Source organism: Petromyzon marinus, chromosome 52 (assembly GCF_048934315.1).
Source record: "Petromyzon marinus isolate PM22_M1 ecotype Great Lakes invasive population chromosome 52, UKy_Petmar_22M1.pri1.0, whole genome shotgun sequence".
In the NCBI taxonomy this organism is placed as follows: domain Eukaryota; kingdom Metazoa; phylum Chordata; class Hyperoartia; order Petromyzontiformes; family Petromyzontidae; genus Petromyzon; species Petromyzon marinus.
The window spans coordinates 4,362,893-4,384,861 of NC_133718.1; the positions used below are offsets into that span (position 1 = coordinate 4,362,893).

Here is a 21,969-nt window from a genome sequence, read left to right on the forward strand (position 1 = left end):
AACACCTTCGTTGCTCACTCTCAGTTGCCACCACCTCTCTCTTCCGGGTAGGCACCAGGATCAGCCTCCATTTCTCCACTCCTGCCCTCTGCATCCACCACAATGGGATCATTCAGGAGTAGTTTCCTCCCCCACCACCGCCGCGGCTCGAGTAAGTAAAACCCGAGTTCACGGACGGCCAGGATGTCTCCGCGCCTCCCCGTCATCCTGCCCTCCCAGCGGCGCAACAACGTTCAACACGATGGGAAGCCGCCACCCCAACCTGCACCCCGCCCCCCACGCAACCACCCCCCTCACACCTCCCTCTGCGCGCCCAACCCCCCAGCTTTCCCGGCCACCACCACCACCGCCAACCACCCCCCCCCTCCACCCACCGGCCATCATTCCACCCGGGCCAGCACCGCACGCACAAACCCCGCTGCCGCCTTCTTCACAAAATCTTTACATCCGCTGCATCGTTCTCTCGCCATGGCCGACACAAAGGCACTGTGTGTTTCTGCCGGTTGTTCCCCCCCCCCCCCCTTTGCTTTGGGATTGAAGGGGCTGGGGGTGGATTTGTGATATATATTTTTTTCTTCGGTTTTTACTTTTCAGCACATATGTCCCTTGATTTTTATTATTATTTAGGAACAACGCAGCTTTCTGTTTTTCTCTTCATCCCCCCCCCCACCCACCACGACCCCCAACCGCTGCATTTGCATCGTACCGTTACAAACAACAAGGATGTAAAGGCGCATCGGCTCGCAAAAGGTAAAGGTGCAGCCCTGAAAGTGCCTTGCTCACGCCACTGCTGGCACAAGGGCCTCCACCAGATGGGGGCTCTGGAGCCCCCCCCCCCCTCGAGAGAGAGAGAGGGCATTTTGACCTCCTCCTTCACGCAGGCCAGACTTCTCGGGAAGAGGTGGGAGTACCCACACTTTACCCCACCGCATGCAACCTCCTGATCGACTTCCCATGGATCAACACATTGAGACCGCTGGGTGGACAGAGGCGGTGATTTAAGAAAACTTGCACCCGTTGTGTCAGCTGCAATGCAGGGAAATCTCTAACCAGCGACCTCTTGATTGAAAAATACAGTGTAGCTTCCCATCGTAGATTACCATCGGGAATTCTTAAACAAGGGATACATGCATGCAATGCCGTGTGTTGGAATCGATGTTTTTTTTTTTATCACATGTATTTGTGGGGCTGCGGCAGTGCCTTAAAAGGTGTACGCACCGCGCTACAAATCCGGAGAATTTAGTTGAATTACCCAGCCGGGGCTAACATCAATAACAAGTGGAAATGACAATCCAAGCATCGCATTTTTTTATATCAATAATAAGGCACGGAGCAGGTGGCGCAGTGGTTAGCTCGCATCTTCACCGACACGTACTGGCAAGTGTACTGAAGTATGGTCAAACAAACCCCAGGGGAGGCCGTCACCCAGCACTGGATCAAAGACATCGCAGTATAGAACATCTAATTATTTTCACGTGTACATTCATCCGTCATTAACGATTAACTTTTTTTATTATGCAATTCCAAAAATATGCTCACGGTTGAGTGACTGCCCGTGTTACACGATTGCATGCACACACAGACACAAAGACAAAGATCCCCCGTATAGCTTTAAAGGACTTTTGGGGCAAGTGCCATTAGCGAGCACCGAATGAAGGCCGACACGGCACACGAAGGCAGTGGGTGGCCAGCACGAAGGCAGTGGGTGGCCAGCACGACACCCGCCCACCTTTGTCTCCCCAGTGCTGATGTTTACACACTGTGCCATGCACCCAGTTAAGACTGAGTCGATCTAGCAGAGGCCCAGGACCGGTTGAAATATTCACCACTGTTATTGCCAACCACTGCACTACCGTTCAACCGCTACACACACACACACACGCGCGCGCACGCACGTACACACTAATCGGCTCCCTCGTTTGTTGCATGCTAAACCCACCAGGGCCTGCCAAATGCTCGCTTGTGCGCCTGTGACATTCGCCACGGCGTTTCACAGCGGCACAGTGAATAGCAAGTGGCTGCCACGTTGACCGACTGTCCTCGCCCTCTCTTGCTCTCTCTCTCTCCCTCTCGCTCTCCCTTTCTCTCGCTCCCCCCCACTCTCTTCCAGGGGGGGGGGGGGGCATATTTACACTCTGCTCATGCTTCCTTCCGGCAGCTAGGGTTTCTTACAGCGCTGGGGCAACTGCAGAGCAAATACAAAACACGACCCAGCAGCCTCGTATCGCTCGCAGCAGCCCTCCCTCCGCTCGCGAAATGACGAGCGGAGCTTGCGCCATCATTGCATTACCCAAATGGTTTGGTCAATGGGCTGACGGCTCTGCCGGTGAGGTTGAAGACGCTGAAAACCGGGTCGGAGTTCGCTCGCGAAAGTAAATGCTGCCGAATAATACGGATCTGGAAAGAACGGAACTTTAAAATATCGTTGTATTTTTGTATTTTATTTTTGCTCACAATGCTCCACGGCAAGGCAACACGAGTTCGCGTACACGGAATTGATTTTTGGGTTGAATTGCGGGTGCCATAGTTTATATGGAGTGCTCTCGCCAATAATATCCGGAAATCCAGGGCCACTTGCTTAACGATCCTGACTGGTGATGAGACCCACAAGGTCGAAACAGGTCGAGGGTTTGCTTGATTGATAGCAATGGCCTGGAAAGCCGATAGGCTGACGGACTAAAACATATTTGTGCGTGCAGTATATGCGGCGGCAGAGAACGGAGTTCTACTTATACTGTACTTGCTTTCAACCAAAATGATTAATTAAAATGACAATCTCACCGTTGTTATCATCACCCAGGGGTCTATCAACATCGCAAATTGCGCGTTGTCACCTCGTACCGCTAGGATCGCCAACGAAAACACTCCCAAGGGGACAAAAAACGCTCACTGGGAAAGCGTCACAGAATCCATGAGGCTGCATAATTTTTGTTCTCTTAATTGAGTATTCACTCCTCAATGTGAAATGTTCCTGCGTCGCTAAATGGCTTTCAGGCCGGACCCTCCACCTCAGCATTACAAGTAAATCTACGCCACCCTCTCTCACACTCCACGAGGCTCAAACCCACACAGACCCACACAACACACACACGCGCGTCACATTCCAACCAAAAGCCCCCCTAAAACTGTTGAACACTCAAGTTACGCGACAATGGAACACTCGATCTAATCATCTATATGTGCGGGCAATCACATTAGTCGCTTCCGGCATTTGTTGCACAATGTGATTTGAGACTCCCCGGTCTGCGTGGGGAGGGGGGGCAGGTGGGGGGTGGAGCGGCGGGGGGGGGGGCGACGGGCGGGAAGAGTTCCACAAAGGATGATGTCTTCCTTCACATCGTGTCGCACTGTCGATAACACTGTGCTATGGCCAACCGAGTGCGGGGAGTGGAGAGGAATTTAAAAATAGCACTGCAAATGCATTCATTAAATGCGCAATGAATAGATAAGATAGGTAGTGTGTGTGTGTCTTTGTATTATTGTGGCGGTAGTGGAGCGGTTGGTGCGCTGCGCTATAAACCCGGCGACCCGAATTAGATTCCCGTTCAAGGCCAGCACCAGCGACAATCATCTGAACCGGTCATGAGCCTCCCCTAGGCCGACTCAGCCTCAAATGAGTACCTGTGTAAACAGGGGGGACAAAGGTGGCCCGGCGTGGCACTGGCCACCCACCCGCTCGTGTGCCGTTCCGGCCTTCATAAGTGCTCACTAACAGCACTTGCCTCAACAGCCTGTTAAGGCTATACCGGGGGATTTTTGTCTTTGTATTTGGCGAATATATGAACTGGCCCTGGGCCTTCCCTAGGTCACCTCAGCCTTAAGTTAATACCTAGTGTGATGTGTGAATATCAGGATTGTGGAGACAAAGGCATCTGGGCGTGGTGGTGCCGGCCACCCACCACCTGTACTGAACCTTCCCGCCTAGATAAATTCGGAGGTGTTAATCGCACCTCCGCTTAGCACGGTTGGTTGGCTACGTACGGTGGGAAAAAAAAGTTCAACATACATGCATACAAATGAGTACCTGCTGCAACGTGTAAAACATCAGCACTGAGAGATATTGGTGGCCAGGCATAGTGTTGACCACACGACCCCATCGTACTCGGTTCTGGCCCCAATAGGCGCTTGCTAACGACACTTTCCCCAACAGTATGCACGGCTATAGCAGGGGATGTTTTGTTTATTTGGTCTCTTTTTGTGCATGGTCACAGATCAAAAGTTGAAATTACCACTACTCTATATAACTAGTGCATTGCCACTACACACCAGCCGTCAGCAGTACTAATGCGAGCAGCTCCATTCAGTCCCTGAAGATCCCGCCAGCACGCGGAGCGAAACGTCGGGCAACGAGCCGATCGACGCGTGGAAACGACCCGAAAAATACACATTGGACAAAATGTCTGCGTTCGTGACAAGACCACTTCGGCAGCTGCAAGAAAGCAGCTAAAATAAAACCTTCTCTCTTGACACAGAGCGTACGAACGCAGAGCATATGAACAAATGAGAACACTTACGCAGCGGGAGCCCCCCCCCACCCCCACCGCGCCGCCCACCTTTGAGGGTTCATGTCCGGTGTTTCAGCAACACAAGTTAATTGATTGATCAATAGCTCTCCGCCTGATGCACAGAATATAGACGATGTCTTTTGGAGCAGGAAAGAACGGCCAAGCGGGAAGAGCGTTTCGCCTCCCTGGCCAGGATTTGCCAAAGTGGCCGGTTCAAATCCGACACTGGCCGCTGGTAATTAAAAATATATATATAATTCGTGAGCTCTTATTAAATTATTACCGTGAACATAAGAAACCCTGTGATGCGATGTTTACAAGAGCAGGGCACTGTGTCTGCGAATCACCGAAGCTGAAACGGCCAATTTGAAAAAATCCACCACAAATTGTGAAAATAAAAAAATCCAACAGCTGTACCTGTGATTATTACTATGGATGCAACAAGCCATTCATATGGAATGCACCCGACCACGGAAGCTAACTAGGTTTTCTCTGGTTCCAAGTCTGGCTTCCAGCCAACTGTAGTGTCTAATCATCCAGCAGCGCATTAGAAAAAGGGCAGCACATGCACGCAACCAGCTCTAGGCCGGTAACAGAAATGTCACGTAAACCTTTTGCTTCTTCCTTCAATGCCTCACAGTCCAACCCAGCGGGCACCACCCCCCCCCCCCAAAAAAAAACAGCGCCCCCCACCTGCCCCCTCCAAAAATCTCTGGACCCATGGCACCATCGCCAAGCCACAAAAAAAATTTGCGCCGACCACCGCACCTCCGATAAACACGGTTGGCTGCATACGATGCGAAAAAAGTTCAACATACATACACGAATAGCATTTCCTTTTTTTTTACTTAAAGCTTACTCTAAATCGTAGAACGGCGTCTAAAAAAAGTTCCAGACCAATTCCCACGGCCTTGCTGAGCCACTGGTCGAGCACATGTCTGTCTAACCGTGGAAGGGCATTCACCAGTCGAGCACTGCTTCTCACACCACGGCAAACTTCCGCGAGTTGCCGGGGTTATTGGCTCAACGCCGTGACCTCACACCCTTTAACCCCCTTCGCACAGAGACGGCATTCAAGTGGCGAGGGCGTTGAACCGTAGGGCTCCCCCCGCCCCCCCGGTTACGCCAGAGAGACCGTGGCAGGACTCGGCGACGTACAATGTGCGCGTGCGAGAGCAGGGTCGTGAGAATGATTTGCCGCAGCGTGTACAAACAAATGAGCCGCTTCCTTCCGTTTCGCCGCAGAACCTTAATAAAATGTTTTATTTTTTCCATTCCATCAACCTCTTTCGAAGCATTGTTTAGAGTAAAATTTGTTTAAAGAGGATAACGGTGAGCGGGTTTTTGACTTCATGGATCTCATCAGCAGTCAGCCTTGTTAAATAATTACTGCCGATTTTCCAGATATTGTTGGCAAAAGCACTATGAGAGAAACAAACATTGTCCATTTCCCAAATTGTATCATGATTGTGCTATCAGTGTCATGTGACACTGAAATATCTCGCAGAGCAATGCAACCCTTCATGTTAAAGAGAATAGTCCACAGAAGCAAATAACACAGAACTACTTCAAACTACGACTAATGTTCATATAATTTTGCAGCAACAAAAGTATATTTAAAAAAATATAAATTAAGCAAAAATCCTAAACAAGAACCTCATGAAATTTAACGTTCAAAAGCAGTTTGCTTCTCTGGATTAAGAAAATATATAATATTAATGAAAAACCATTAACTGTCAGTCTGGGTCTACTTTAATACCCAATGTCATTCTGATGTCTGCCTTTCTAAGTGCAGTTATTGACAAAGCATTAAGCACTATAAATATAATTATTCATAACTGCCGCCTCGCCTGCTCACCCACAGCCAGCAATTCAACGGAAGTTCTCTGATATCTGCTTCTGTATGGCAGCCATTCTCAAACACACCGCAACGCACTACTCTCTGAAAGTTCCAAATACTCTAGATTCTTCGTGTTTCAGACTTGGAGACACATTAAATGCACACAACTGCCAATGCACTTCTGGATGAGGGCCTGCCCACACCGGACGGGGTCGTGACAGTTATTTGACCATACTTCACCACACTGTTTCGGGATGGGCTGGTGAAGGTGTGGAGCAAAAACCGTCGGAGCGTACATTGTGTATCGGCATCACGGTGCAAATTTTTGGCAAATTTGAAAATAATTACCCACAAATGTATCCATTCGGATTATGCATATTAAACATCGCTCAATACAGCAAACAAAGACTTGGCAGGACCCTCATGAAAAAAAGTCATAAAACAAAGCGATGCTCTTTTTGGCAAAAAAGCATAATAGTACTAATTTCTGCATTAAACACACGTGCTTGCGGTGAACATGAAAACAAACATGTTCTGATAATAATAAATGCATTGTCTTTGAAACCGATTGGCCTACACCAGGGACAGCCTTCTTGAAGGTCTTGTCTCACCAGTGTCAGACCAGAGAACGCCAAAAGGCGAACGGTACAAAGACAATGCCACTATCAGAGCATTTTTAGCTCGTGGTGATCAGCTACAAAAATGCACCTTTCCATTTGGTGTTTGAACATCTTAACACCAGCTTTATTTCCAGAAAGGGTAAAACCTATCCTTATTTTTTCATACTTTGATACTGGCAAAAAGGTCCCATTTTATAACTGTAACTAGCTGTACTACCTGGCTTCGCCCGGGACTTGGATTCACCACGCCTTTGTCTCGCCAGTGGCGATGTTCACACACCACAACAGTTACTCGTTTGAGGCTGAGTCGACCTAGGGGAGGCCCAGGACCGGTTCAAATCATCGTCACCGGTGGTGGCCGTGAGCGGGAATGGAACTCGGGTGGCCAGGTTCGTAGCGTGGCGCACTAACGGCTACACTACAATGCGTTATGCTTCCACATGCGAGGGTCACGTGACAGATTTGACGTCACAGCTCAGTTGCCGTGAAAAAAATATATGTATTATTGAGCTCCCCCCCCCCTAAAAAAAAAGTGTATTTTTATAATTTTTGCATGGTGTACAGTCTGGAAAATACCCGACTGGCAAATTTCAAGTTTGTTGCATGTACGCTAAAAATTTTGGACACACATTCACAACTTTGCCTTTTATATATATGGAGAAGATAATTGCTGGATTCTGAATGCCTCCTTTAGGTGGCGCTATCAACGAAGGCAACCAGTTTCATACTTGGCATTGGTATCACAAAAGGCGTTTGCAATACCACTCCACAACTCCATGGGCTGCTGCCAAACATGGTCTATCCAATGCTGGATGAAGGTTTCCACAAACCGTCGCGTCCGTGAAAGGCCGCCAATCGCGGCCGTGGAAATAGCACGCTTACCGTTCAGATGGGAATGACATGCGCAGAGTAACGATTGTAGACCGAACGCATGGAATGACGTCCATTAAACATGCATGTCAAATAGCACTGCATGTATGTTGAACTTCTTTCGCACCGTACGTAGCCAACCGTGCTAATCGGAGGTGCGGGGGAAGCACTCGCATACAGAGAAATACTTAACAACATTCACAGAGACACTGAGAATAACACTCGGACAGAAACACAAACACTGAACAGCAAAGACAGACTGACATACATGCACATCAAATAACACCCACAGAAAGACACGTAAAATTACATTCATAGACAGACACTGGATAACACTCACAGACATGTTAAACAACACCCAAACAAGACACTTAGGATAACACTCACTCATAGACATGTACATTGAATTACACCAATGGACAGAAACACGGATATCTACAAATCGAAATTACACTCACAGACGTAGATACTGAAAAGTACTCAGACATGCATTTATTAACACTCACAGACAGAGAATAATACTAACTCATAGATATACGTGTAGTGGAGTAGAAAGGTGCGTATTGCATGGAAACAGAGACAGTGCGGGTTATGTTGGGTTAGCCTGTAACGAAGGCAAATACAGTGCAGGTTACGTTGGGGCAATTAAGCTGGGAGAGCCAAGGACGACTGTGATTGGTTGGGGCTGGTGCCGGGGCTGGAGAGGCGTCTTGAAGTCTGGCGAGAAACAGGTGTACGGATCAGGGGATAAATTGGGGGGTCGGCAATTGGAGCGGGAGTTGGAGTTGGGAGCTGGACGAGGCAAGACGTGGAGTTTGGAGGAGAGTTTGGAGACAGAATTGGAAACAAGAGTTTGGAGACAGAATTGGAAACAGAGTTTGGAGACAGAGTTGGAGACGGAGTTTGGAAACAAGAGTGTGGAGCGAAGCTGAAGAAGAGACCAGCTAGCAGTAGGGAGAGCATAACGATAGCTAAGCTGAAGAAGAGAAGTGGGAGTTGGAGTTGGGAGCTGGACGAGGCAAGACGTGGAGTTTGGAGGAGAGTTTGGAGACAGAATTGGAAACAGAGTTTGGAGACAGAGTTGGAGACGGAGTTTGGAAACAAGAGTGTGGAGCTAAGCTGAAGAAGAGAAGCAGCTAGCAGTGGAGAGAGCGTAACGATAGCGGAGCTGAAGACGCTGTGTGCGAAGTAGCTGTGTGCAAAGTCGCTGTGTGCGAAGTCACTGTGTGCGGAGTTGCTGCGTGCAAAGTCGCTGTGTGCGAAGACGCTGTGTGCGGAGTTGCTGCGTGCAAAGTCGCTGTGTGCGAAGACGCTGTGTGCGGAATTGCCGAGTGCAGAGTTGCTGAGTGCGGAGTCGCTGAGTGCGGAGCAAGCGAAGTGATCGTGGGGAGTGGAGAGACAAAGGTGGCGAGCGAGTCGAGTGAAGCACGGCGAGCGAGCCGTGGCGACCTGGATACTGTGGAATGTGGAGGACGTGCTGAGAGTTATAGATTTAAAGCTTTCGTGACTGCAAGGATCCATACTCTTTGGTTCTATTCGGTAAAGTCACGTAGGTAAAAAATAAAACAACAAAAATCACGACGTTTCGGCCACAACACAAGCGGCCTTCATCAGGTGAAGGGATCAGGCTGTCTCGAGGACAGCGCTGGAGTGAAACACAGCCACGCTCAGACCGCGGACCTTTAAGCTGTGTGCGAGGAAACAAGGTGCCTTGACAAAGGAATTAGCATAAAAATTAGCATTTGATTGGCCGACTTAGCATGATGAACGGTGTAGAGGTGGTGTACATGCGGGTGGACATGCCGGTTGGCGCGGGGGGGGAGGGGGAGTTTACCTATTGATGGTGTGAAAAGGGAATTTTTAAGAGCTGCGAAAGTTTGGGGTACCACTACTTGAAAAATATACTGTACCATTGAAAATTAGTTTAATGTTTGGTTCGATTTAGACCATATTTCCAATGGTTGCTTAATTTGTAAATAAAGCGGTGTTCGAAGAAAGACAGAAGTTGTCCGAGTGAAATCGAACACTACACATGCATCAAATTCCACACTAACAGGCATATCTGAAATACATCATTGAAAAGACTCACCATTGTTAAATGATCCTCATTCCGTTGTAGAAATCTGGAAAATAACAAAAAAAACGTACGTATAAATAGCATTCTGCATAGAGGCGTAAGACAAAGTTTCCCCGTATAGCCTTACCCAACTGTTGGGGCAAGTGCTGTTAGCGAGCACTTATGAAGGACGAAACGGCACACGAGGGGGTGAGTGGCCAGCACCGCGCCCGGCCGCCTTTGTCTCCCTAGTGGTGAAGTTTACACACAGCACCGGGGGCCACTTCCTGGAGTCGTGGAGTTCTTCCATTACTCGTACGGTACATTTAATTAAAGCGTGTTTAAAAAAAAAGGTTTTTTTTTAATATTATTTATTTTAGAAGCGACCTGGCTATCACAAGTGATGGCTCAACGACGTGGGTTATCATCACCTGGGAATGTATAGCAGCCAAATACTTCAAAACGCGTGACGTTGACTCTAAATGCGGAGGGAAAAAATTCGGAGGTACCCGGAAATACTGAAAAAAAATCCACTCGACCACGGGGAGAGCTCGAGACACAAGCAAAACTCCAAATATACAGCAGGAGGCGTCAGGGTCGGGATCGAACTCACACCTCATGGGATACCAGGCGAAGTAGTTAACGTCTCACCAGTGTGGCGTCCGAGGCATTAACGCTTGCCACCCTTAGAGGCCGTCCATAAATGACGTCACGCGATTTTAGACTATTTTTGACCCCCCCCCCTTCGTCACAAAGTCAGACCCCCCTCAAATATGACGTCACAAAGCTCTGACCCCCTCTCTCCCCCCCCCCCCAAAAAATGCTTCAAATCGCTTTAAACTATTGTCATAGTGCGCATTTAATGTGGCGCTGCACTCTGATGTTGCAGGAGAAAACATTTATTTAAAAAAAGTATATTTCATTAAGTAGAACGTGTTGTCTATATTTATTTAAAGTTGCTCAAAATGTCTCAAACCCCCCCCCCCACTCGTCACACATCGTCACAAATGTCTGACCCCTCCGCCCCCCACCCCCTAGGTGCGTGACGTCATTTATGGACGGCCCCTTAGCTGAAAAGTATAATTGAATAATCAATCGAGGTTGAGTAATGGAGCCATGCCACACAGCTCCAGGCTTTCCTTTTACCGAGAGTACATTCTAATCGCTGCATTCTAATCGCTACATAACTTCCTGTTACGCTGGGAGGGGTTTTTTTTTGGTGAACAAGGTAGCATAAAAAAGGGGCACCATTTCTAACCTCAAACTACGGAATCTGTGAGCTCTGCAAATGAGCACACCTTCCCCCAAGTATATACTGTATGGACTTATGTATGAACAATTATGCCAATGTGCTTAAAGGGTTGTTTAAACGCTGCGTATGACCCTGCAATGACACGGTTTAAAAAAAAAACACACACGGACGGACATTGACAATTGAAACAAAACGAAAACGTTTTTACGCGCTCGGGATTGCAGTTAAGAGAAAGATGAGCACGTGGATTAGAGGCACACGTACAAGATAATAAAAACACATCATGTTGTGACCGTTACGAAAAGTAAAGTAGGCTTTGGTCAGAAGGAAACATTACCATTTAGTCGATATTCAAAACACGTTTTACTCTCCCTCTCTCTCTCCCTCTCTTCCGCTCCTCACATTTAGTTTCGTTTCCTAACCGGAAGTGCGAGGGTTTACGTTGAAGTTACATAGGGATACAGAACTCTCCAGGGCTGTATAATGCAATCTTGATGGCTCTGTCACGCAATATTACAAGGGTTAGGGGTTAGGGAGACCCAGGGGACCGGTCCGAAATATTCACCAATATTTCTCGGTCGCGAGCGGGCGAATCCAACTCGCTTCAGACGTAGCTTTTATTTTGTTTGTTTGTTCGCTTGGCCGAATGGCGGCGGAGTTCTCATACATCTTGGATGGATTTCTCGATACCAACATTTGGGATCGATCGATGCATCCGCCTAAACGAAAGATCACAACAAACATCTATCCGAGAGTGCGCCCGCGACCGCTGTGCGGAGATGGGGAATGATGGAACAAGTTTCGCCAAGCACGGAAAGTTGATGGTTGCATTGCGAGCATGCGTGAGACACAGAAAGATTATGACTTGATGATGATGATACACACATACATGTCAAATGTATTCCACTATTGTGTATTCTATTACGCTACGAACCGAATTGTGCTTGGATGGGCGACCGCCACTCCAGGCGGTAAGGTTTGTAAGGACCCCCCCCCCACCCAGCAACGGATTTACAAAGGAATGTACATTACAGTATAGGCAAATGTATGCATAATTAACATTATTTTTTCCTCTCTCTCTTTGGGTTAGATCGCGTACACATAAATGTGTCGTTAATCCCGCCACCACCCGACGCAGCCAATTAGCGGGGGTTTTTGCCTCGAGAAACAAAGCGTGCCAATTTGCGACACGGCCAATTTGCGTGGTGCTTGGCGGATGAAAACCCCGCGGTTTTTTATTGTTGCAAATTCGAGTCCGACGTTTCGGCAGCGATTTGCAACCCGCTTCGCGCTCGGGAGCGTCCGTAAACATCCGCGCCGCCAATCGCTCGATCGATCCAGGATTGCGCCTCGCCGAGTATAGCTGGCGTCGCAAGATCGAACGTCAAGTTGACAACAACTTGACATCGATTAAATTGTTTGCGTTGTTTGCCCTCACAAATGGCGCCGAACCGTCGAGACGAGTTGCAAAATCGAATTGAGGCGCGCGATCGGAAGGGTTACAACTTTTTTTTGTGTGTTGGTGTGTGTGTGTGCGCGCGTGTGTTTTAAACGTTTTGAGGGGAAAACCGCGCGCGAGTTTTAACGTCCAACAATAACACCAACAATAACAACACGGGGGCAGGGTGGTGGTGGTGATGGTGTAAGTAAAACGGCTACGCACCGTGTTCCCACGTGAAATCGCCACGTCGCAAGTGTAAAAAAAAAGAGAGACGGGAGCCGCGTCCCTTTTAGCAATAACTCACTGTACGGCTTTACTGTACACCAAAAACAGCTGCGCGTACAGTGCACACCCGCGCACTGTACCACCCCCCATCCCCCCCGCCCCGCTCACCTCTTGTGCTGTGAACACAAAAAAAAAGTTTTGTCGATCGCGTCTGTTACTTTAACGTGAGCGAATCGCCAGCTTACGAAGAAGGGTGTGCGTGTGGTGGTGGTGGATGGGGGAGGAGGATGTTATTTTATTCACGCGATATAAAGTTTTTTTTAAAAAAATAAAATAAATAGAAACTTTTAATTCTCCTCTTAATTAATTATTTAACGCGGAGTCGCCCCTCCCGCAGGTGCGGGGCCGGCGGCGGGTCGGCAACTTCCGGGTGGTGACGTCACCGCGGCGCGCGCCGATTTCTTGGGTTTCAACGATTTTTAGATTTTAATAAATAAGTTCGGTTAATTTAACGATTGCGTTTCGATATTTTAGATGTAAACAGGTAAATAAGTCAATTTAAACTTTATACAGTTCATTATCGGGTTTCGATCGTTAATAAATAAATAAATGCCACTCTTGGGTTTCGAGATTGTTATTTAAATAAGTAAATTAAATTGATAAATGTCACTTTTGGGTTTAGATATTGTGGTTTAAATAAATAAAATGGATAAATAAAAATCTTGGGTTTGGATATTTTAAGTAAAATAAATCAAATGGATAAATTAAACTCTTGGGTTTAGTTATTTTAGATTTAAATAAAATGATAAAGGGAATTATTGGGTTTCGATATTTTAATTTTAATAAATGAATAAAATCGATACATTAAATTCCTCGGTTTCGATATTTTTTTATTAAAACAAATAAAGTTAATTTTATTCTTGGGTTTCTATATTTTTACATTTAAATAAATATAACACTCCCGCCTACATTTTATTATTAATTCGTTTCAACGAAGCGTCGATCGATCGATACCGGTTTATTAACATTCGCGGGCCACGAAGATCGATAACGCACGACTGTTTCGTTAAATTGATATGCCACTGTGATGTTTCCGTGCGGGAGATGACAAAGACAAAGATCCCCCGTGTAGCCTGCAACAGACTCTTTGGGGCAAGTGCTGTGAGCGAGTAGCACTCTACGAAGGCCGGCAATGTGGCATACGAGGGCGGGTGGGTAGCCAGCACCACGCCCGGCCGCCTTTGTCTCCCACAGTGGCGGTGGTTACACACCGCACCAGGTTACCCGTTCGAGGCTGAGTCGACCTCGGGGAGGGCCAGGACCGGTATAGATAATCGTCACCGGTTGTTGGTGGCCGTGAGCGGGAATCAAACTTGGGTTGGGTAGGGTTTGTAGCGCAGCGCGCTAACCGCTGCACCACCGCTCCCCACCTTTAGATGACGGTCACTTAATTACAAACGGTACATACTCTTTGGTTCTTTCAGGTAAAGTCACGTAGGTATAAAATATAATAAATTAAATCACGACGTTTCGTCATCAGGTGAGACAACCACAGCAAGAGACAATTGCTGAAGTGGGCAAAAGAGCTGCTGTAGCAAGAGGCCATATAGGTAAGAGAGGGGGGAGGAGCTAGGGAGAAGAGATAGAGAGGGGGTGTGGGGTAGGGGGGTAGGGGGTGTGGGGTAAGGGGGTGTGGGATAGGGGGGTGTGTGGTAGGGGGGTGTGGGGTAGGGGGGTGTGTGGTAGGGGGGTGTGGGGTAGGGGGGTGTGTGGTAGGGGGGTGTGTGGTAGGGGGGTGTGGGGTAGGGGGGTGTGGGGTAGGGGGGTGTGGGGTAGGGGGGTGTGGGGTAGGGGTGTGGGGTAGGGGGGTGTGGGGTAGGGGGGTGTGGGGTAGGGGTGTGGGGTAGGGGGGTGTGGGGTAGGGGGGTGTGGGGTAGGGGTGTGGGGTGTGTGGTAGGAGGGTGTGGGGTAGGGGGGTCTGGGGTGTGTGGTAGGAGGGTGTGGGGTGGGGGGGTAGGGGGTGTGGGGTAGGGGTGTGGGGTAGGGGGTGGGGGGTGCTGCCACGTGGAGCGCTTGTGTTGCGCCCGAAACGTCGTGATTTATTTTATTTTCTACCTACTACGTGACTTTACCGAAAGAACCAAAGAGTATGGATCCCTGCAGTCACGAAAACTTCAAATCTAGATACAAACAGTACAACCATCACTCGTCGTCCTGAATATAATACCAACCGTCATCAACATTTAACTTACTAATTAGTGGTTCGCAATTAACAAATCACTGAACACATTCGTCAACAATAACATTGTGGCTTTAAAAGTAAATAACAAAAATATCCGACGTTTTAGGCAATAGCCCTTCAGTGCTACGTTGCCCCAACGGTGGTGACAATGTTCTATGTTTACTGGGTGGAAAAGTATGCAGTTATTTATTCTGATGTGTTTTTTTTCCAGCTGGGTAGGTTTGCATTTTGATCATAACCACTTTTACATAATTGTTTAAGTACCTATGAGACCATCTCCGAATTTCTAACGGCCTCGTCATACCAACGGTCAGTTCATAGCTTAACAAATACAATTGCAAAGTTGGGCTTCAACCCAATACAAAATACTGCTTTTCGAAACTTCACTATTGCAAACATGAACAGTGATTTAAAGCTTTCGTGACTGCAGGGATTCATATTCTTGGTTCTTTCGGTAAAGTCACGTAGAAGGGAAACAATAAAATAATACAAATATAAAACAATAAAATTCTCACGACGTTTCGACTGCAACACAAGCAGTCATCATCACGTGGTTTTCACACCAAGAATATAACATTAACAGTGTTCGGAATTTAACAGTGCAAATATAATATACGGTAATGCACTCCCGATCCCACATTATTCTGCTTCAATGGCTGAAATGTTTATTTTAATCCAGTAGAGTGCACTATACTCACACACAAAGCTTTTGTTTTCTTAAACCGAGGTACGTATTACAGCACAGGACTAAAACATAATAATACCCATAACTGCCATTTCATTATAAACATGTGCAGGCAATTACATGTAAATGTTTCTGTAATTTTAAATGGAAATCACTACAAATACGTGAACATGCACAGACAAATAAATGTAAACGTTTCTGTAATTCCGAATGAAAATTACTTCAAATCAACATTGGGTGACAGCAAAAGACAGATGGATACACATGCGCAGAAACCGCGAAGGCAAATTCTAAATCCAAATCATTCAATGACTTTTCCTCGCTCGACGATTTATCTAGATTGTATTTACCTAATAGTTTCGCGTAAAATAACATCGATTCTAGATTTGAAGTTTTCGTGACTGCAAGGATCCATATTCTTTTGTTCTTTCGGTAAAGTCACGTAGGTGAAAAAATAAAATAAAAATAAAATAATAACATCGAGCCAGGCAGGAGTCGAACCTACAATCTTCTGATCCGTAGTCAGACGCGTTATCCATTGCGCCACTGGCCCATATGATCATTTCCTGCAGAAGTGGACTTTCACACATCTGAATATTTTATTAAGTTTTGGTGGCTGGAGGAAGGGACGGAAAGTGACGTCCACATGATGTGGGCGTTGCTAGTTTAACTAGAAACTAAAATGGCAATTGAAGTTATATTCCAGATGGCCTGCAGTGATCCACAGAGGGTGCCCACCTTGAAGATGAAGCAATTAAATCAGCTCCTTTGTAGAACAGGTGTGAGGGTGAAGTTATTACATCTCAGGTTAGTCGGAGAGATGGCGACGTCTTGGGGAGGCCTTCATCCAGCAGTGGACTTTTCATAGCTGATGTTGACCATTATGATTGAGCCACCATTTCAAATATATTTTTAAATCAACATAATATTACATTTAATTTGGTAATCGTTTCGATTTAAAGCTTTCGTGACTGCAAGGATTCATCTTCTTTGGTTCTTTCGGTAAAGTCACGTAGAATGAGAATAAAATGATAAATTGATAAAATAAAATAACACAATAATATTCTCACGACGTTTCGGCCACAACACAAGCGGCCTTCATCAGGTGAAGGGACGAGACTGTCTGGAGGAAGGGACAGTCTCGTCCCTTCACCTGATGAAGGCCGCTTGTGTTGTGGCCGAAACGTCGTGAGAATATTATTGTGTTATTTTATTTTATCAATTTATCATTTTATTCTCATTCTATGTGACTTTACCGAAGGAACCAAAGAAGTTGGTAATCGTTGTGTATGGCCGTATATCATAAATATATATTTTGTGTTACAAAAGATAAGTAAACAAACGGTAGAAGCAAAGCTGAATAGAACCATATTTGCGAGGATATAGTAACCACACATTCACACACGGTGGCAACACAGGACAGCTTAATACATGCACATAAACCATGATAAGGTAAGCACATCCATCTATTATAAAATCCCGGCGTTCCGTTTATCCGTCAACTTAATTATGAAATTTTTGCACATTCTTGCATAACATGTTTTAGGCGTTCTGTGTTTGTTTTTAGGGTTTGAAATGTGTTTGCTCTCTGAAATTGGCATAAATAAGCATACAAATAGACAAAAAATATCCTACTGTAAAAGTTTACCGTATTTGCTCCACCGTACTTACCACTCCGATCTCAAAGACTCAGCATGGGGTGATGTACTACGTACAGTCTACGATCTTGTTTCAACTGCCATGTGTTTGACGATCGCCGGACTGGTTACAGCCTTTGGAACGGTTTCGCCGGATCGGCCGGGGACCGCCGGGCAATGTTGAAAGCCGAATACTCGTGCGCCGGATAATCGATGATCCGCATTCTGATTCTGTCCTCATCGTGCGCCTGACCCCTCTGCTGCCGCCTTTTGTCCCTTTCCCATCCATTTTCTCTTATGTCCCACACTCTTTGTCTCTTCTCTCATCTTTTTCCCGTTTCTTTTGCCTTCCCCGTGCGTTGACATCCTCGAATCTGATCCCCTACCCGTGACTCGCCAATTCTCCGTGACATCTTAGAGCATTTTGATGGATATTCCTGCTTAACGATTGATTTCTTCTCTGAAACGAGGTACTTCGCTCAAAAGGTTAGCCGACGTGTATTAATCAATTTTACTACAGGAGTGTAGTTTAGACGATTGATAGAGACGTCTAGTTTACTCGTAAGATGTTCCTCGTTTTTTTTTTTTGGGGGGGGGGGCATCACACTCCTCGGGAGGCAAATTGCTCGGTTCACTGACGAAGGTCGTGTTCATTTCTTTACTTTGGTGAATTAATCCACAAGTGGGTCTCTTGGAAGTGCTTAAAAGATTTCCTGTTACCCGCATTTTTCCGCATTGAGAAATGTGGATTCGTTCGCCCATCAAACGCCGCCAACAAAAATGTCAGGAGCATTCCAGCGCACATGAATGCAGCAAGAGCGATGGGAAGGCGAGTTTGAATGGCATCGGTGTCAGAAGACGAATTAGAACAATGTGGACCGAGGATATAAAACGATCACGTCAGAAACAGACGGTGATCCAGGTCAGTCACTCTGGTTAAACAAAATCAACCCAACGGTGATGATGATGATCGCCGCCAACAACAGAGGAGGCCCAGTAAACGTGAAACGTTGGGCCAACGTTGGTTCAACGGTTGCAACTACATGCCAACGTTGGCTCAACGTCGGGGGGGGGGGGGGGGGGGGGTGGGAGGACTGCTGAAGTTTGTGGATGCGGCGACCTCTGTAAAGGGGCCTGGATAAAAGAAGGAAAGTAAATGCGGCAAGTGGATAATACCAATTGTACTGCCTCTGTACCACCATGCCTGTAACATCAGCACGCCATGGAGGAGTTGGACTGCGTAGCAGCTGCACTATAGCCCTGTACAGGGCGGTCTTGTGACCCCCTCCCCCCCCCCCCCAATTAATTGACCCCTAACATATTTTTTGCCGTTTTCACATTCACGTTTATTTGAAATACATTTTATTTTGAAAAATGTTTGTTCAAACTTACAAAATGTAATGGTCAGTCACAAGACATCTGGACCAGCCTGTACGGAACTCTGTGCTTAACTGTAAAGGACTTGCTGCTGGTAAAGACAAAGAAACCCCCGCCCACCCCCCCCGTATAGCCTCAACAGACTTTTGGGGCAAGTGCCGTTAGCGAGCATCGATAACGGCCGGGCACGACACACGACGGGCGTCAGTGGCCAGCACCACGCCCGGCCGCCTTTGTCTCCCGGGTAGTGTAGACAGACCGACACACACGCGCACGCGCGCACGCACGCACGCAGACACAATGGGGATCTGTAGTCCGGGTTGCCCTGGAGGTCGCTGTGAAGCCCCAGGAAGCAGGCGGGACACCAAGATTAACAACGCCCATGCTCCCTGCTCCCACATGGGCCGGGCACAGACAGCGTGGGTCGTAAGTGACAGGCTGCGTCTATCACCCCCCCCCACCCTCCTCCTCTCCTCTGCCCACACATCCACCCACCCTCCCGTCCCCCCCTCCCCCCCCCCCAAAAAAAGCAATGAATAATAATGTAATTATTTACAGCCCCACTCGCAATCCACTGCTGGATGGGGTAGAGCCGGCGAGCAAGGGAAGCGAAGAATGTCACAACGTAGTTTGTCGCTTCACAGCGAGATGCCGTGAGGCTGGCAGTCGCCCATCCAACCTCTGTTCAAGGGTCCACCGCCTGCGTTGCTGCCGAGATTGGCCGAAAGCCCCCGGGGCACATTCCAGGTGACTTGGGTCGAATTCCCCACGAGCGTTCAACCACGATGGCCATCGTTTACAGTCACGACCAACTAAGGTCATCATCCGCGCACCAGCGGCGGATTTTTTATTACACGCTTTCATTTAACTCACTCTGTCTGTTGTTGTTGTATCCTCAAATCTTGTAACTCAATTTTAACCCACTTCCCAATGTGGTATCGACTGCAAACTTGGTATACGTATGTCATACTGATGACAATACTATATTCTATCATAAAAAAATATATTTTTAAACATTATTTTGTATATGTTATGTTTCGCCTTGGGTCTAATTGTCCACGCTCAACTGACGTTGGCTGTAATTGGCCACGGCCCCGTACGTTATGGCCAAGCTTCGGGGCCACTTCCTCGAGTTCTGCCATTACTGGTAGGGTACATTTCATGAAAGCGTGTTTTAAAAACAAATGTGTTTTAATATTACTTTTTGGCTGCCCATCGAACAAAGAGGATGGCCACCGCATCGCACGCTTCTGCGGCCGTCTGGAACGCTCCTCCCTCCGATATTGGGAAGCCACCGGGAGCGACGCACTTGTCAATAATCAAGTTTGAAAACGCATTTTTTTTAAACTGCTTTTTGTCCTTAGTTTGTTGCCCTTCCCGATCAGCACGGTTGGCTATGCACGATGCGAAAGAACGTCAACATACAAACATGCACATGACACAGAGTACCCTGTCCGGAATGCCAAACCTGCGCTGGTCATGAGCGCACTGCCCCAGGTATGGCAATTCCTCCACCCTTTCCACAACCGCCACCGCGTTTACTCATTGGGAATTTAAATGGGTAGCAGGATTCCGCGACGCAAATCTTTCGTGCGCAGGTAGGGGGGGGGTTTGTTGTTGTTATTGTTGTTGTTGTGGCTCACGGTCTGGCCCAGCCTCTTCACGGCAAGCTCCACACAGCAGCAGCAGCAGGGTCACCAACTCCAACCGATTGAGCAGCATGCACGATACGCAACAATGTAGGTGATCGGTAGGGAGCAATCTGTCGGCAGCAGCCACAAGCACTTGATCAGCCTCCCGTTGTATCTGTACCGGGTAAAAAAAAAAACCGTTTAACCGTCCCTGCCAGATTGACTCCATTGTGACCATCGCCTCCTCCCGGCCGACTGATTCTCCCTGGCAAAGCCGGCGCTGGGTCACCGTGTTGCCGCCCAGGGATAGCTGCCGCCGGTGGGGGGGGGGGTGCCCTTCCAAATGCCTGAGACGTGCCTGAGTTTGCCGAAGCGTCCAATGCGGCCGTGTGAATGCAGCTAATTTGATTACGTAAATGTATTCGAAATTACGGAAAGCTTGTTGGACTACGTTGGTCACAAACGACCGCGGAAGAGCGTAGAAGCCAGACGGGGCATTCCTGTCGCACCTCGAGGCGAAGAAGGGAATGTCTTTGAGTCTGGGGTGTCAACAGATATCGATTCCCACAAATATGTTTGGGGGATTTTTTATTTTTTGTTAACCCCCTCCCCCCGCCAGGGAACAAATATTTTGTGAATATCTCTATCCCCTGATGAATATGCTTTCCATAGTGGCATTAATATTTGTTAGGGTTAGGGCTAAAAGCGGTGCGTACAGGGTTAGAAGGTTAGGAGAAAACAGATGGCACCGAGACGTTAAGCTTCACTGACAGCAAACGGGACAACTGTTTCTCAACCAAAAGTCTGGAAAACTAAAAGAAATAAATAACAACGACTATGGAAATGAGTGTATGGCCGGAACATCCTCAATGTTGGAAAGAGAATAGGGGGGGTGGGTGTGGGAACTACCTGCACATTACCAAATTCGCATTACATGTGGCAATGATCACTCCCGTGAACACGTGGCAGGACCCTCCTCAGCAAGTGTCCCGAGACTTAGGGAGGCTTTCCTGTGTGATAAGAACAATACAGTAATAATAACGTGGTATTACATAACGTTTTAATTGGTAAATTAATGGCTATAGACAACATTAAGAGGGTGCTGAGTCAACCGTGGGGAGACCCAGGACCGGTTTTTAATATTTTTCACTGTTATTGGTCGTGAGCGGGAATCGAACTCGGGCCGTCTGGGTTCGTAACGCAGCGCGCTAACCGCTCCCAACTCAGCCTCAAATGAGTACCTGGTGCGGTGTGTAGTAAACATCGCCACTAGGGGAGACAAAGGCGGCCGGGGGTGGTGCTGGCCACCCACCTCCTCGTGTGCCCTTCCGGCCTTCATAAGTGCTACTCGCTGACAGCGCTTCCCTCAATAGCTATACAGTACGCTACCCTTCCAAATGCAAAGATCCCCCGTATAGCCTTAACAGACTGTAGGGGAAAGTGCTGTTAGCGAGTAGCACCTATGAAGGCCGGCACGGCGCACGAAGGGGGTGGGTGCCCAGCACCACGCTCGGCCGCCTTTGTCTTACCCCGCAGTGCCGATGTTTACACATCGCACCGGGTTACTCATTTGAGGCTGAGTCGACCT

At 47.6% G+C, this 21,969-nt stretch overlaps 1 non-coding gene across 1 annotated transcript; it reads right to left on the reverse strand.

Annotated features, from left to right (window-relative positions):
• Positions 1-16,216: 16,216 nt before the first annotated feature.
• Positions 16,217-16,289, reverse strand: TRNAR-ACG (transfer RNA arginine (anticodon ACG)). Its single transcript has one exon. It is a non-coding gene; the product is annotated as a tRNA-Arg (tRNA).
• Positions 16,290-21,969: the final 5,680 nt, after the last annotated feature.